Here is a 15,888-nt window from a genome sequence, read left to right on the forward strand (position 1 = left end):
GGTCAACGGAGCAAGCACAGGATCTTGGATACTCCCGTTTGTTTTTTCTGGGAGCTCATCCAGCATGGCTTCTCTCAAGCAGACACAACCCTGCCTTGCTCGGGAGATATGAAGAGCTCTCAGACGACAGTGATTTGGCATGCCCCCGTGCCATGCATTATCAATCCAAACTAGACTGCTCTGTGTCATTTACGTACCAGCATAGCTGTGCTTGTCGTGCACATGGGATGGGTCATGGGATTGTGAACTGTGATAGGAATCCAGCCTTCTTTACAAGCCTGTCGGTCACTCAGTATGTGCACAGCACTCCGTAAGTAACAAAAATAGACATGCTGCCTACTGCTGGGTCTCAGAAATATCAGGACGCCCTTGGTAAGGGGGAAGCATGCCCAGCTGACCTTGAGCACAGCACAGTGCCTGTGCTCTGCTCTCCCCTTCCAGGCACAGAGCAGAAGCCACTGCCAGAGGAGCTCTCCTGCATCCCAGGCAGCGCCGCATTTTTTAGGGGCACGAACCCGGGAGCGCTTGAGCGCCCTGAGGCCGTGAGGTGAGAGTGGAGACAGGGAGCCCACACACCAGCACGAGGGATCGCAGCGCATTTTCCTTCAAACGGCGAGAGCCAGGCACACAGCTCTCCCTGGGGACGCTCTCCCTTGGTCCTGGCCGGCCGGGAGCTGCCCTCCCGCCGCTCAGCGCGGTACGGCCGGCCGGGCGGCGAGGACGCGGTGCCGGGCACGGGGCTCGGAGCGGGGCGCGTAGCCCCGGCCGCCGGGCGGGACTCCCGGGAGGGCACGGCTGGCGCGGGGCGGAGCGGCCCATCCCGCCGCCGTGCCCGGGGAGGATCCCCCGGACCGCCACCGCACCCGGGAGACGGCACCGCCCCTCACAGGCTCCCGGGCGGCCGGGCACGGGTGTTCCGACGGGAGCGGCGGCCGCTCCGGTGCGGCTGGAGCGCCGGGGCCCCGCGGGGCTCGGGCTGCCGGGCGGCGGGGCCGTCTCCCCCTCCGCGGCGGGAGCGGAGTGCGGCAGCCCGCGGAGGGGGCGGGGAGGATGACTTCATGCCGCCGGAGCGCCGTGAATTTAGGAGCAGCAGCTGCCGCCGCCGGCGGCGAGATGTGGGGGTGAAGTGACAGCGGGAGCTGCCGCCGGCTGAGGGACGAACAGCGCGGGGCACTCGCCGAGCCCGGGGAGTCTGGGCCGCCACCAGCAGCCGCTGCGGGAGGGAGAGAGAGAGAGAGAGAGAGAGGGAGGGAGGAAGATGCGCTGAGCCGGTCGCTGAAAGGTGAGCGGGAGCCGCCGGGCGCGGGGGCGGGCGGCGAACGCTGCGGCGCTGCCCGGCCGGAGGAACGCGGCGCTGCCGCTGCGAGCTGCGCTCCGGCTCTGCCGGCTGCCCAGACCGGGCAGCGTCTGGAGCGGTGCTTGGGCTCGTAACCTCCTTCTCCTCCTACCCTCTCCTCCATTCTGCCGTAGTTCCCTCCAAAAGCGGCAAGGCTGCCCTCTCTGAAGCGCCACGGTGTTGCGTTTTATCTTCCATGGCCAGGATGAGCGGTGGCTCGGTGCCAGCTGCCGCTCGGGCTGCGCTCCGTGCCCGTGTCGGGGGCACCCTGTCAGTGGCGCAGCACAGGACGGGGGAAGAGCGGGAGGGCTGCGACAGGTGCGGGACTGCGCCCCGCTTCCCGGGCTCTCCCCAGTCCGACGCGCCTTCCTCGAGTGACGGGGAAGACATCTTAGGGCAGAAGGGCTTCAAGGGAACAGAAGCAAAAAAAGATGCCATCTCATACACATTCCTGGATTTGGAAGTCGCTTCACAGGAAACTAAAGAGTGCAGAAGTTGGGGAACCGGCCCTTACGCCAAATTGGATTCTGTCGCCTTGTTCGAAGACTTTATGGTTTTTTCCTTTTATTTATTTTTATCATCTAGCCCAAGATTTACGACAAACAAAATAGCAGCAAAATTGAAATGCATTTGTTTGTTGATGGAAGAATTAGTTGAGTTGCTGTTCCATCATATCACCTGTAGAAGTGGAAAAAACAAGAATGCATGCATATTGTAGCTTGGCTATTAACATTTTACATTGTGGTACGTACATACTTAACATCAAATGAATGGTATTTTGGAATGGAGAAAAAGGGAAAAAAGTCTGTCTGACCTATTTCTGTGCCTTATACACTGGTGGTTTTTGTTAGGTTGGGTTTTGTTTAGTTGGTTTTTTTGTTTGTTTGGGGTTTTTGTGGCTGTTGTTTTTGTTTGGTTGGGGGGTTTTGTTTGTTTTTTGAGGGTTTTTTTTGTTTGTTGCTTGGCTTATTTTTATTTTTTAACTTTGTTCTGCTTTAAAAAAGAAAACTTGCCCTAAAGCAGGTATGGCAATGCAGGAGGTGTGCAGAGGCAGCTCATTAGAATAACCACTAACTGCGCATGTAGTGGTTAATGGCTCCGTGTGGTTTGGAAATGAGAGCAATGACTGTGTCTCTGCAAAGTAAAGAATTGGGAATTAGTCTGTTCTTAATGAAAAAGGCAGCAGGATACTGGAAGCTGAAAGATGTTTTATTTAATGTATATTTATTTACCTGTATGTTCATCTTCAAGGATCCTGTTACCCAAGAGTTCACAGAGAAGCTCAGACAGTTGTGGGGTTCTTGGTTTTCGTTGAAGCCTCTGGACATGGGCTAGGGTGACACAAATAATACTTAAGGAGGTAACAGGGAGTTGCTTTATTTGTTGTTATTATTTCTGGGAAGACACTTAAATACAGTAAATACTGTATTTAAGCCTTCTGCTGGTTATGCAGAAGGGAAATGTCAGCTACAGGGACAGAAAATGTGTATAAAAAAACAATTGAGGCTTCATAAGGCTGAAACAAAGAGTGATTAATTGCACAGTCAGAAATCAGTCCAACACACAGATCTTTTCTCTGAAGCACAGTAATTAACTATGATCATGTATAGACTTGTTGCTTTAAGCATGTCATGGCACATGCAATATATATATTTCAAACTAGAAAAAAAACCATGTTTTTGTCAAATTTGTGTCTTTCATCTACCATACATTTATTTTGTTCCTGTAAAAACTTGGAAGAATTGGTTTGGACATTTCTATTGTTTTCTCCTTTCTAGAATTAAGCATGGCTGACAGTTTGAGTTGCAATGTTTGGCTGATTTCTTCTTTAGTTGGATTTGGTTGAAAAAAGAAACAATGTAGCTGAGTTCAGAGTTCAGATGCTTCACATATTAGCCCACCCATTCTATATACAGTCAATTGCTTCACAAGAGTGAAGAAATCAAGTAATGGCCTCCTAGACAGTTGTTGCAAGCACAGGGTAGTATTAGTCCTCACTGATGTTGACACAGTGTTCTCACGGCAAATTTAGCTCTTTGTGCTTCCTGGCAAACCTAATATTTTAAGATTCTTAATTAACATTATTTTTAAAACAATATGGTAGCAGAGATGAAGTAGTGGTTGACCAAAAACCCCACTGCAAGCTTGAATTGCTTCTGTTTTCATCTTGCGTACTCTAAAGGCAAACGGTGTAACGCGCATGTGTCCATAGAAGAAAAAGTATATCCAGTTATCAATGTGAGTTCAGTTCAGTGGTGTAACTGACGGAAATCCACTTCCTACAGATTTCTTTCCCAGAACTCTTCTTGCTCCTTCTGTTACCGTGGCTTCCATACTTCTACCGAGTGAAGGAAAGTATCTTTATTGTGGTTGATCTGGGGCAGCAGCACTACTGAGTGGAAGAGCAGCCTAGGTGGCCAGCTGGTTGGTGCTAGACAGACTGGGGAGCAGCTGAGATTCAGTTGTCTTTTCCTCAGAGCTTCTGCTATTTTGGAATACTTCATCTGGGTTTGTTCTTCAGATTTGTTAGAGCTTAATTATCTTTGAGGTTTCTAGGCTGCCGTCAGCCTTTGAACCAGCAGGTTCATTTACCCAGTTTCATTCGTGGGGACCAGATGGGTATGTTTGCAAAAGGCTTGTTTCCTTAGTAGAGCAAACTGGAAAACCCAGTGACCTTGAATGCACTTGAAGTTGCAGAGGTTTGCTTTCACTTGTGGTCCTTTCCAAAGGCTAAGATGAAACACTTCAGTTAAATTTGTTTTCTATTATTATGAGAATTTTAAAAATGATGTTAGCAAGTACTGTTTGAACTGACTGAAATAACCGTATCTCAGAGCAAGCAGGTCATTTTTCGTTTATGTTGCTAGGCTTTCAGCTGGATTTTTTTTTTTCCAATTTAAGAATTCTATTTGAACAGGTTTGAGCAGGGTAAAAGGGGACAGATACTACACAATGAACTTAAAACTGTGTACTTTAGCATGTGCAAACAATCAAGAGTATTTCAAAAATAGTGATCTCATTTTTATTTTGAAGAAGAAATGCATTCACACTTTCCAAATGCATGTCCTTCATGTGCAATATCTTGTGTTTCTGAGAGAGAAAAAAATGATTTCTGAAAAAGAAATGCCAGGCACTAACTGAAACTTTGTCTTCTACTATGCAAATAGATTTCATGTTGCACTGTCAATAGAGGGTCTTTGTTTGAGTACCCAGTCAACTGCAAAGGTAGCAATCATTAAGGAGAACTAAGAGTTTTATCAATTTAAAATATATTAGTGGTAGCATCAAGACAGGTATTGATAATCTTCTTATTTTGAATTTGACACAGTCAAGTAAGTCAGCGCTTCACAACCTAGATAATGAGTCCCTCTGTTTAATATGAAATATGGAGATAGAAGTGCAGAGTTCATGTATTCTTGAAAAAGAAAGGTGATTGAAGCTTTTTCCTTGAAGGGGACTGTGTGCAAACAGCAGCACAGGCATGGATCTGTTTATAGGTATTGTTTTCATGATGTGTCGAGAGACTAGCTTTGAGAAAGCCTCTGTATTGTCTAAATTCTTAAAGAATTACTTTATTAAGACAACATTTTAAAAGAAAGGATCTGATTGTACAAGAGCTGTATGTTTCCAGTATATATCCCAGTCTAAATGTATAATCATATCAGAGGAGAAAGTAACACAAAATGGACTCTTATAGGACAGTAGGTGCAAATGTCTTAGCTGAATGCCAGATCAAAAAACTTCTTTACTTTTTCCCTTAATTCTTATGGTAGGACCAATAAGTTATGATAGTGACTTTTGTCTTCCCTAAAATACTGAAGGCATGCTGCATTTCTGAGCTGGTTATTTTCTGTGATTGTAAAGTGATTCCAGGGTACCTCTGCTCTTTTTCCCTAGTTGAACCAAGTATACAACATGAACTGTGAGGCAGAGCTTCAGTAGAAGAATTTCCATGTCAGCTGGGATGTAGTTCTTTTTACCAGAATTTGGTTTGTTTTCTAACCTTTATTAAAATGAATTTTAAAATTGTCTACTTGCTGTTCTTTGGCTTTACAGGACTCATGGGGAATTTAACCTGCCTTTATGGTAACTGCCTGGTCTCTGCACAGTTCTTTATCCCTTTCTGCACTCATGTCCCAATGATTCATCAGATGTGATAGGCAAATAGGTCTAATGCCAACATGCAGTCTTAGTTTCTCTTACTCTGACTGCTTCTTTTTGTCACATTTCTGTTCTAGCCACTATTCCAAAAGATTCAAAGGAATATCGAAGTTATCTTGGCAGCTGTTAGCTAGCCCATGAAATGTGCTGCAGCTTTAATGAGATCATATAGATCTTAATATATCCATATAATTATATATATTATATAATATATATATTTGCTAACTATTCACTCATTTGCCTTCTACCTCCTACAGTATTTCCACTTACACATATGGTGAGCACATAACTTTGGTGAAACGATCTCACCACCTGTTGTTTTAAAATAGCACAGATGCTTATTAATGGTCCTTCCATGATACTGTTTATAGTGCATGTGAAACCTCACTTAAAATACTGTGGATCATGTTGGTAAAGGATATTATTACTTCAGCAGCAGCCTTAAATTAATTCTTGTTCAGCATCTTGACTTAACTTTTCAGTCATTAGTAGGTAGGAGAGAGGTAAACTCCACAGAAAAGTCAAAGCTGTGATGCTCATCAAGTGAGCTGTCATTGAATCCTTCACAAGGTGTTCTGTGGAAATACCTGCTGCCTTTTGGATAACTAGTCAACCCCAAGAGCTGCAAAAATCATTATCTACACATATATCTGTCTATCTATCTGAATCACAGGTTATCTACATTCATAAATCTTGCACCCAGCTGAAGTGAATTCCTCCAGGCCAAGCTCAACATCATTTTCACACTTCAAGGGAAAGTAAATAATTGCAGAATTTTAACTGTGTCCAAGTCTGTTGCCTAATATATATGTATCTTTTTGTCATAGAACAGTAATCTCTAAACTGACTAAATTATGTTTAAGTACATAAATGTTCCATCAAGTCCTTTTTTTTTTTTTGTTCAGTCTCATGAGTCACTTGGATTCTTAGTTTTACTTTCAAAGAATTTAAAGAGTTCTGCCTAATATTTCTGATCGGCAGCTCTCTACATTTATCTTGGATTTTTTTTTTTTTTTCTTTGTCTAACATGGTCAAAGTGGAAGTTAAAAATGTATTTCTCCTTTGGAATCATCTATCTGCAAGCAGACCAAGAAAAATTCTTGATGTTAACGGTCAGTTTGCTGAGATGTAAATTTGAAAGTGCAATCAGGCTAAACAGGCTCAGGTACTTTCAACCTTCCCAAGGTACTCATTTGAGGCATCGAAAGTTCTTGATATCTCTATGATGCTAGTGAATTCCAAGACAACACTATTATACACTGAAAAAAATACACAAGGAAAATAAGAAACAAAAGATGTTTCATTCAAATTTAGCAAAAGCTCCTCATAACAAGTAGTATGAGTAGCTCTGGATTTTTTGTGACTTTTTAAATGAAATATATATGAAAACTTGTTTTCCTGTGGTACATGACAGATTGCATTGATTGATTTGGTTTAGTATTGCTAATAAATTAAATAAATAGTTGTTTACTCTAGAACAGTGACTGTCACATCCCAGTTCCAATTCTATAGGATGGGCAAAAACCTCTTTTTCAGTAAAAAAATTCTGTGGTGTATGTAGCTTGTAAAAATGTAAGTCTGCTGTTAAAATAAGATGGCTGGCAAGATTCCAGTAAAGGATGCTTAGAGAAGTAATGACTAAATTAGGTGGAGTAATCATCTTTTGATGCAGTCTCCCAGTGTTTGGTGCTCAGCATTGATTAGGAGTTCCGTGGGCATAAAGCAGTGTTTGCACTATTACGTTTAATTGCAGGAGACGTCGTGTCCTCGCTGCATGTGTTTGGTTGATCTGATTTCTGTACACAGGCTCCACAGTATCCTTTGGCATGATGCAGAGCGTGTAGAGTGTAAGGAAGAAAGTCTCTTTGTTTTCCCTTAAAATGTGTTGCCTAATGGCTTAATTGGGTGCCTTTTTAATTGACATGATGTAATGTTAAACAATTGTTTCCTTTTCGGTTTATCACGAGTCAAGATTTTCTGTCACATTCTTTTTCCTCAAGAAGAGAGTCATCTTCCTGTATGTACTCTTTCTGTACATATGGACTCTATTTCATATTTGATTTATTCTTTGACACTGTTTTTATACTTCCTGAAAATTTATTTCTCATGTGCAGGATTTAGAAACTCTATTTAGTAGTACAATAATTTCATAATTATGTCCCATTTCCTTGCAATTTTTTTCACTATGCATATTTTTTCCAGTTACTAATTATGTTTCAATTGGGCTGATCTCTTAGGTCCCTATGAGGTTCCTTTTCATTGTAGGATCAGTACAATAATATGTTTGCCTGACATTAAGGTACTGGTGCCATTAGCAGAAGACGTAAAAGTTGATAGCTGGATATCAAAAATGCATTTTAAATGCAGGAAAGAACAAACTGTAGTGTGTAGTCTTACAGAGAAATTCAGTCATAAACCCTTCCTTTTTTTTGTATTATTTGTGTTGTGAAATAGTTGGATGATGGCAGCTTTACTGAGTTGGGCTAATGTTTTTGAGCTCAGGCATCAGAAACAGAAAAGAAGTGAATAGGATTTGTTAATGCATATAAGAATTGGAGCATGTGAAAATAATCAGACTCTAAAAGGCAGGCATAAAGTGAAACACTTTATATAAAAAAACTCCAAAAACAAACCACACAAAACCAAAAATAGACTGCTGCATTTTAAGTAACTGTTATTTGTAAGGTCTCATGGAGTCAAAGCGTGATAAGAGATGTGAATGGAGTCTGCATAAATATAGAAGTGGTATGACTTGAGAAAGAGACATAATTTATCAAAACGATTACAGCATGCCTTTAAAGCCTAAGGGAACTACAGCTTTTTGCCAGTGAAATAAGCCGATTTTATCATATATTTGTTTATATACAAGCTAATAATGTTTGCAAACACCAAAACCTTTTCCAGCCAAAATATTTGCCCTGAATAAGGAGTTCTCTCAAGTTATTCCAAATAGCTTTAGGCTTTATGGAACGCTTTTTCTCTTCTTTTTTTCTTTTCTTCTTTTTTTTTTTTTTTTTACCCCTTTTCCTGTGTGTTTATTTGCCTGCTGGGAATACAGATGTTAATTTATTGAATGGCAGCTGGAATATTATATGATAGTAAGAATTATATTGATGCTAGTGTCATTCACTCTAAGTGACAATATGCAAAAATAGTACCACCACTGCAACATGTCCTTTTAAAGTCTAATTTTTCTGTCTATACCTAATGTGGTACTGCTTGGGCCTGGCTGGGGCAATGGCAATATTCTCTTCAGTTATACAAAAGCAAAATCCCTGATACATGGTGAAAAACAGGTGCAAAGCCTTCAGTCATCCCCAACTCGTGCACAAAGCATCTCCAGAACAGATAAAGTTTGAATGGGTATTTATAGAAGATGAACATGATAGCCTGCACCCACAGGAACACAGATACTGTGTAAGAAATTTAAGCATGTAATATCACTTCCTCACTGATACTTTAGTATTCATTACATGTTCATGTAACAGTAGGCTTTTAATATTAGCTAATAATGGAGAATGACTTCATTAGCATTTAAGAAAGGAATTGAAAGTGTTTTGCATGGTATAATTCATTAGCTAATTGTCACTCTAGAAGATACTTTTCAACTGTACACTCAGGGAATTGCTGTACAGACCAAAAAGCAAGAACATTTTTGTTACCCCGTTTTTCTCAGAAACTGGAGAAATGTATTATTTATGTGGCCCCTTGCATCATGGAAGCTTTCAAAACGCTTTTCAGCGCTTCCATTTTCATTGACAATATTTGGAAATAGGGGATGAAAGCTGTTACTTAAACATTGTTTTCCCACAATTGTATAGCCAATAAGGCTGCAGATCAGGGAGTTACTTATGCAAGTCTCCAGAAAAAAGTACTGATTTCTGATGACTGCTGCAGCACGCTGAACCGTGCTGTTTCCTTCCAGGCAGAAAATTCTCTTTCCTTTCACTCTTGTGCCTCATAGAAGCAATTTTTGAAGACCATTCATCCGTTACAGACTGCTGTTCTGCTTGTTAAGCAGTGTTTCTAGTGGGATAACACACTATGCACATATATTTTGTGTAAGTTTTCTAGGTCTTCCAAGTCCACTCTTTGTTTGCATTTCTGTACCTCCATCCCCCTCTAGCATTCTTGGTCTGGCTAAGGCAGGAACTGGTACTCGTTTTGCAAGTATATTTTTCTACTGAAATTTTTAGTGTAAAATTTTTGAGTTTAAAGTTGTGTTCCTCTTGGTAGCACCACGTTTCTTAGCTACTGTTTTGAACATTTATTTGGAGACTAGCAGTTTTACATACCTTAAGTAACTGCATATGATTTCTTAAGCCAACTACAAGGCAGAATAGAAAGAAAATTTCAGTAGTGTTCTGAGGTCAGTGCCCAAATGAATGCCTATCTTCCTGTGGTGGTACGTTGCTTTAATTTCCTACTGCAGTGGGAGAAAAAAAAAAGTGACAATAACATCCCAAGTTTCCTGTGCTTTATAGATGGTGTAATCTGAACATTGTGTATTTTCCGAGCCTAAGGTGGCACCTGAGCATTTCATTTTGGTGTCCAAATATGTTTCTGGCAAGTGAGCTCTTCTATCCAGCTTCTCTGTGTCTGTGCTTAGTAGTGATTCATTACATTCTCAGGGCTGCTCTTCAGTGTCATCTTTCATGATTCTATTCTTGTATGAATTTTGGTGGCAAGTATGGAATTTCTGAGTTTGGGCAGGTTTGGGGTTTTTTTTGTGTGTGTGGAATGGCTATCAGCAGGATCAGAGTTGCAATCTCTGTAGGTTAAACAATGTCTCTGAATTCTGCTGAGGACTAGGACAGTTTCATATATGACTTTTAAACTGTTGCTGAGGATTTTTGTGCATTTTTGACTTATGTCAACTTGTTCTTCCGAACAAGGCAAAACTTGTTCTTAGACATGTTGTTATGATATGATATGAACTTGTTCTTAGACATGTTGTTATAATGAGTTAGATCCCATTTCCCAGTAGGTGATTTGAATGTTGTTTAGAAAAGAAATTCTCCTTTTATTAATCTCTTAGTTTACCTGACTCTTCTTTGATGTGGTTGCTGTTGAAGCAGGCCAGATTTTTAGCTAATGTGTCTGTTTTATCTCTGTTCAAACTGCTGAAAACAGTGGAAGCTTTCTATGCATCCTGCATCCTGTGATACCTGTCCTTCAGCTAATGTTTCTGTGACATTCTTCTTCAACACTTAATCATATCTGCCATTTGTTCTGCTGAAGAAATTTCACCTTCCCATCCCCCTGTCTGAAGTATTCCTGCTCTGCTCATAGAGCAGCAATTCCAGTAAAGTGTTCTGCTTTATCTCTATTTTTGAGCATATTTGAAAGCCTTGTTAGGTAAAGGAGAAATATTTTGGAGTATCATGATTTTCATAGTAACAGGTGTAGACACTGCCAGTAGTTTTACTTTATGCATGCGCGGGTTTTTGTGAGTGATGTGAAAATCAAAGATAATTCATATTTTAGCACCTTAAATTTCTGGATTATCCCTATACAGTGGTAATTTATAATGTAATTAACATTCTGATAACCATGGTCAAAATACTAGACTTTCACTTTGTCACCAATGCTCCCTCTGTTGTAAGAAATCCTTTTGTAAGTGATACATCCATATTATTATCCATAGATATGGACAGGTTGGAAAATTGTTAATAGGACTTAAATGTCACCAGGAGAATGGGAGGGTGGATCTAGTGCCTGTCCTTCTGGATAAGTCAAAAACATAAGAACTGAAAACTTAATTGCATACACATAGTAATGGTGATGTGTCAGTTGTTTGTCCAGTGGCTGACTTTTTCTCTCTTCATCCATATGAAGTGCTGTCTCAGTGGAACTATCAGCTGTGAGCCCAATATGAGTCAAGGAGTAGTTCCTTTTACAAAGATTAGTAATAGCAAAATTTGAGTAACCCAAAGTAAAGGTAGCACTGCTCTGAACTTTTTCTTTCCTTTTTTTTTTTTTTCTTTTCTGCATGTATATGTATTTGGGTATTAGTTAGGTGCTTCTGTCTTAACAGTTTGGGCATAAAGACCTCTTACAAGCTAAGGAACAAGGCTTCTGTGTTGGGTTTTTTTGCACATTTCTACTATTCTCTCCAACTAGCCAGCTCACTGAAAAGCCAAAATCTTGTATTTGGCTTGAAAGCTGTTTATATCTAACCCAGCTGATGTATCACTAAAGGGAAAAGTATTCAGAGAAGCATGAAAAGATTCAGTAGGATTAAATAACAAAGCATAAGGATTTGTTCCATGAGGGAGCAGCCTTTGAAAGCTAAAAGCAAGCTAAAGAAAGAGGCATTAATTGTGGGAATTTAATGTAAAATGGGAATCAGAAAAGACAATTTGTCAAATCCTTTCAGCTACTGAAAGCATCAAACCAGGGTCTCAGGTTTACAAGTTATCAAGTGTAAGAAGAGCTGGAAAAGAAGCCCATTAGGGATAAAGTAAAATTTTTTAAATGGCTGTTACGTACCTGCTCACAAAGCTGAGTGTAAAAAGAGTCTATTCTCTCCTGCCCTTGAAGGATGGTTTTAGACACATTTTGCCAGAATTGTTGGTTATTTAAGGTGGCATGAATAACATCTGAGAGTGAGCCAGAGTTGAAGTCAGTATCCATGTGGCTCTATAAATAAAGAAGGTTGCATACAGGGCCTTGCTGAATGCTGGCTTGTCTGTTAACTGGAAGGGCTAACTCTCACCAGCTTAATTCCAGTTTTATTCCTTCAAGTGCTTGATTGTTCAAAACCTAACCAAAGCAGAACGCCTGCTACTTTGCTACTTTCTTTTTGGATTTCTCCTTTCCTGTTTACTGATTGCTTCCAGAGCTTCATGTCAAGCTTGATGAAAACTATTATTAAAACAAAATAATCCTTGCTTTTGTAGTCATTTGCTTAATTTCACTTGGGAAATCTGCACACAACTATATCTCACAATAACGAGTTACTCCGGAAGGATCCTTTTTTGTCCTCTGAAAATCCTTTTGCCTCTGAACATGAGAGGAATAAACAAAGACTGCAATAAGCTCTAAAATGCCAACTGTGGGCCTCACCATGTGCACCTTGGTAATCCACAGCACGCTTACACAGACTGTGCATGTCCTTTCCATGGAAACAGGAATGAGGGTGCAGAGAATGGGAATGCCTAGATCTCCTCCTGACATTTAATCATGACAAATCTGCAAAGTAATTGTGAAATATGCAACTTTATTGTTTGGTCTCACTGACTGTCGCGTTTTCTGCTTTTTCTACAAGTGGACTTTTTAATTTATTTTTTTTATTTCCTATAATTTTTAAAATTACAAAAGCTAGTCTACTATTTGCACTGAGTAATACTTCAAACCTTTCATTTGCTGATGCAGATCCAGTAGGATCTTTCAGAAAGAATGGTTTAACCCGAGTTTTCCGGTGAAAATACCTTTGGCCAATAGTTTCTATTTCCACAATTGCTCCAAGAGGATGTATTTGATGCTTTCCTATCTATCTGAAGCTGAATAAAAAGTACCTATTTACAGTTACAAGACTTACCTGAACATGCAAATTTTCTGCCAGGTGCTTTGAGGGAACTAAAATTGTGTTCCTTCAAGTAACCCATTTCAAAGTAGTTAACCAAACTGTTATTTGTAATTTTCAGTACTCAAAGTGTCTTTTTGAAAAGATACTGTACCTAATAACTGAAATAATTCTAACTCCTTCCTCAGACTTCCTGGGAGAAGACATAGGCAAGGGAGTTTTCATATTTAAGGAAATTTTTCTACAAGCCTTTTATGACATCCATTTATTTCTATGCAACTTTCATGGTATTCTTCTTATCTTCAATAAGAAGAATACTTTGTGACCAATTTTCTAGTCTTTTTCTCTTACTCTGTGTATATAAGCCACCAGAAAGAGTGGAATTTATTTGTCCCACATTTGTAGATAAACTTGCTTAAAGAAACTGAACAGTGTCACTCAAATTTAAATTAGACTGTTCACCATTCTTTCTTCCATGCTTATGTACTCTTCACTTAATTTTTTTGGAATAGCAGGGAAATTGCAGGTCAAAAGAAAGCTAATCAAAGATCTTCTACAAAAAAGGTGAATATAATAATTTAGTTACCAAGGTCTGTTGATCTGATAATTCCCAGGCAAAACAGTAGAAAAAGCAAAGCTGTAAGTGTAAAGTATATGGAAGGACAGGATTATAATTAATGTAAATCACTGATGGTTAATGAAAAAAAAATCCTGTCAAAGAGACCCTGACATGCTAGCTTTACTATTTTGGAGGTTACAAGAAGTACACTATCAAGCCTATCTTGCTCATTGAAAACTGAAGTTGATGTTATTTCCTGTATGCCAGGCAAACACAGTGGTAGTTTCAGCACTGTTCAGCATTCAACTGTGTTCAGCTCATACCTATGACTTACCTACTGTAGCTTTTTTTGTACCTGTCCTATATGTGTGATAACTTCCCAAAAAGTACTTCGTTGTGGCTGTTTAGATCAGTACTGGCCCAGGCTGTAAGCAGCTCCTTCTGTGTCCACTATGAAAAGATCCTCAGAAAATACCAGTGACTGACTATTTGAAGGCAAATGTCTGTTTTTCCCTTTTTTGCTTTGTCTCTGCAATGGTTTGCAATATTTGTGAGTGCTCCCTTACCTTTCTGTCTCTTCCCTGACTACCACCTCCTCCCTCACCTGCCCTGCCAAGAAATAAAAGCAAGAGGGAAGTTTTTCCTACAGCAGAGAGTAGAAACAGAATTCAGAAGTGCTCAAAAGAGCTCTGAATATCTGGAGAGCTATATGATGTCATACAGCTTCTGTTTTGTACCAGTCGGAAAGAATTATTTTCCTAGTGATAGCTTACCTTGACGCAAATCTTTCTTTAGAAATAAAACTCTGAAACCAAATAAATACATACTAAGTCCACTTGTTCAAAAGTGTTGGTACTCGGAGTATATAAATATAGCAAATTTCTCAACAGTATCTTAAAAATACCTCTTCAAAAGGTTCACTAAGAATGTTTGTTAGATGAACTCAAAGGCAGCACAAAGCAAATTAAGAGTTCTCCCAGACCATCTTAAAGACATGCACAACTAGTGCAGTTTTGTCTGTTTACATACAATGCATCTGTGATCCTGTTCATAGCAAACTTACGTATTAAATCCACAAAAATGCTCCCTTCTCTTGCTGTAAAACTGTCAAACAGTTGAAACACTGAAACTGGACATCTCTGTTTTTTTCCGCATGACTCATCACTGTTGCCTCATTTAAATGTTTTGCACCTCATTAATTTTTTGTCATTATTTTGTGTGTCTTGGTGCTTTCTACTTTGTTTGTACTGGACAACAAGAACTTTGTTTTATTTGTCTTTTTGCATTTTAAACATTGGTACAGGATGTTCTCCATTACAGCTCCTTGTTCCATCTATAACAGGGTAAGATTCTTCCAGACATCAGCATGTTGCCTAAAAATCAAGGGAGTGGTTTAATGTCCCATGCTCTTCCCTTCTCCTCTTCTAGGAGATACAACAAAATTGTGGCTGTTGGGAAAACAGAAGACTGCCAGCTGTGCCTTATGCATATTACCTTGTAGCATGAAGAGAATCTCTCGTATGTATCTGTTGCAGCCAGAGCATGCTGACTTGGTCTTTCAGATCAGTTATTGAAAGTGGCATATGAAACACAAGATGAAGAAATGCAAGGAAAAAGCTCACCAATTGTAATGAACAAGATCTTCTAAGGAGTCTCTGAGGAGCAGCTTAAAAAACACCAAAACACCAAAAAAAACCCACTAGAAGAAACCTAAACACCAAACAAAAAGTTCCCAAGCCCTCCCAATTTAGAAAGTACCTATTTTGCAGTGCTGTGGCCAGAACACTATATGAGACTTGCTGTTGCAGAATCCTTTGTTTTCAGCCTCTACCAGTTCCAGATCACTCTATGTTTGTATCCCTCCACTTTCTTTGTTTTCTCTCTAAAAGCAAATATGAAGGTCATTTCTGGGCTCAGTCCATATGTCTGAGTGATTGTTTCGTACTGTACATCTACTGCTTTTTTTTCCTAGCTTCCTTCACAAATTCCTAGTTTGAAAACAAAGGTTTTGAAAGTTCATAATTGCAATATACTAATGAGGAAACCTCTCTGCAGAACTGTATAGTTAAGCTATTTTTTTTCCAGATGCTGTTAACAGATATCATTTCCTGTTCTGTTTTTTTTTTTTTGTTTACTACTTCAAAAATTATTTTAAAAATAAAACCTTATTTCATTGCCTGCTTGCCCATTGTCTTCCAAGGGCTCATTTGTGGGCCAGTTTACAAAGGAGATTATCATTCTGCCTTCTGTACTATGCTACTGAGCTTGTAGGTATAGTTTATATGTATGACTTTATTAGATAGT

At 39.9% G+C, this 15,888-nt stretch overlaps 1 protein-coding gene across 1 annotated transcript in view; it reads left to right on the top strand.

Annotated features, from left to right (window-relative positions):
* The first annotated feature begins 1,027 nt into the window (after nt 1–1,027).
* The window catches only part of PKIA (cAMP-dependent protein kinase inhibitor alpha), a 44,507-nt gene continuing 29,646 nt past the window's right edge, over nt 1,028–15,888 (top strand). Inside the window, exon 1 of the mRNA XM_015619139.3 lies at nt 1,028–1,282. The gene's annotated coding sequence lies outside the window, so the exon portion shown is untranslated. The remainder of the gene's footprint in view (nt 1,283–15,888) is intronic.

This window comes from Parus major, chromosome 2 (genome assembly GCF_001522545.3).
Source record: "Parus major isolate Abel chromosome 2, Parus_major1.1, whole genome shotgun sequence".
Lineage (NCBI taxonomy): Eukaryota > Metazoa > Chordata > Aves > Passeriformes > Paridae > Parus > Parus major.